Below are 2,290 nucleotides of genomic sequence, written 5' to 3'. Positions count from 1 at the left end.
AGGAGAGCAGTCGTGCTTATGCGGCTGCCCTGCCTGGCATCCATTGAGCTCAGTAATCCTGCTTGTCAATATCTATTTACTTCTATTTAAATAACTAATTGCAAAACTGGGACGCTGGCCTGAGAAGTGCAGGGGAAGAATTTCTGATTTATATTTTAGGAAAGGAAGGGGGGGGGTGAATGGGGCGAGAATGAAGAAGAAATAATATGGGCTCAATAATTGATCTTATGTAATTTGAGAATAACATGTAGCGTGCGGAAACCCCAACTGACAAATCACAATTAGCTTCTCAGCGACTCAAGTTGCTGATTGGTTGCCCTGACCCACTCTGCACATTACATTCCTGCTTAATGTTATTACATTAACATTCCTGCTTACCCAAATCTGATTGGTTGCTGATGGATATTGCATTCTATTGGTTTTTGGACACAAATATATTTAAATAATGTAAAACAAGATCCCAAATTGCCCATAGCAGCCAATCAACTATTATCTTCATGGCCCTAACTGGTAAACGCTGAAATCCTATTGGCTGCTCTGGGATTACAGTCTTTACTACATCATTGCTGCTCTTTGCATGGTCTAAAGGGGAGGTTTAATAATAATAATATAAATTAATAATTAATACAACCCCCTGTCTCCATTATAGGGGGGCTAAAATGTTCAGATTACTGTTACAAAGTAATATTTAAAGTGGTATAGCCCATAGCAGCCAATCAGCAATTAGCTTTGTGTTCCGGTTGGCAGAACCCTGAAGTCCTATTGGCTGATCTGGGATTACTGTCCTTGGTAAGCCACCATTGGCTTTTGCATGGTCTCATAGGTGCCCCAATTTACAGGGCAGGTTTAATACAACCCCAATCCAGAAGGACAAAAAGATGTTTGTTTGTATTTTTGTTGTCTGTTACAAGGCAATATCCAAATTGGGAAAGTCCATCGCAGCCAATCAACAATCAGCTTTGTGGCCCTAACTGGCGAAAGCTGAATTCCTATTGGCTTGCCGTTTATTGTCTTTGGCACATCACCACTGCTCTTTGCACGGCCTCTTTAGAGCCTCAATTTTACAGGGGAGATTTAATGCAACCCCCCCTCCCTCCGATCCATGAGGACCAAAATCTTTTGATTGTGTCCTGATGTCTGCTGGTGACTCATTGCTAAGTTTAAACTCATTTCCTATTGGCTGCGCAAGACAGTGGCCGTGAGCAGCGGGTAGAATGCAGGGGCGCCTGTCAATCAAGCATCTCACTGTACATAGCATAACGTTGCATGGACACAGTAGTCATTACCTTGCTTCTGCTCCCTGGGGCGGTCATAGCTAGTTCCAATGTTGTCTCCCTGGTCGCCTCTCTGATGTACCACCACTGGATCTCCAAAGAAAAGGACGTGGATCCACTGGCCCGAAAAGCACAAGGCATCTCTATATCCTCTCCCTCCCTCACTGTCACATCTTTGGGGACTTCAGTGAACTTCGCTGAGAGTGGGAGATAGAATTACACGGGGTGGTTAACAGCACAGATTAATAGACAAGATTAGACCGCTCTGCCTTAATCTGATCAGGTTTTACCCCTGGGTCTGCAGTGTTTCGGTAAATTAGACTCTAGCGGATTAAAAAGTCAAGCAATGCTGTGCAGCATCCCACTCAGCTGGGTCCATAGAACACAATATCCCTGCTTTAGATAGAAGCAAACATCCCTTCTTAATTTTGAGACCCTGGAATTTGAGACTCAATGCAATCTGGTATCCGATTCCCAGTTTCTACTGCTGCCAGCCTGCAATAAGGAGCGCTTTTAAGAACCACTTATCAACCACAAGAGCAAAAGTCTCAGTTGCATACAATAGCAAACAGATTTGGAAGCCACCCACCACTGTGAAGGTGCCTCCACAAGCATGGTCCTACTCTACCGGTCATTTCACCATCTGTTTTGAACACACCACACTTAAGTACACAACCCTGGCTGTACGTGCAAGCAAGCATTAAACATATATCCCCAAACACTGCGCTCCTGTGCCTGAGGAACCTCCCTTTAAATCCCAAATATTCCACTGGTACCAACCTCTCTCTCTCTCCATCTATCACCTATAGAATATAACCAATGCTCATGTACATATTGTAAGCAGATTTTGCTGCACGCTTCCTGTGCAGATGTTATATTGTTCTCTACGTTGCTCAAAACTCTCATTTGAAATTCTAATTCTTGCCTAATGCAAAGAAAGAGAGAGAGAGAGAGAGAGAGAGAGAGAGAGAGAGAGAGAGAGAGAGATTTATATATGCCCCTGAACTGCAGCGAGG

The sequence above is a fragment of the Nanorana parkeri genome, unplaced genomic scaffold (genome assembly GCF_000935625.1).
Source record: "Nanorana parkeri isolate BGI_ZX_2015 unplaced genomic scaffold, ASM93562v1 scaffold6, whole genome shotgun sequence".
Taxonomy (NCBI): domain Eukaryota; kingdom Metazoa; phylum Chordata; class Amphibia; order Anura; family Dicroglossidae; genus Nanorana; species Nanorana parkeri.
The sequence above is the reverse complement of the archived record's forward strand: the minus strand, read 5'-3'. Positions refer to the sequence as shown.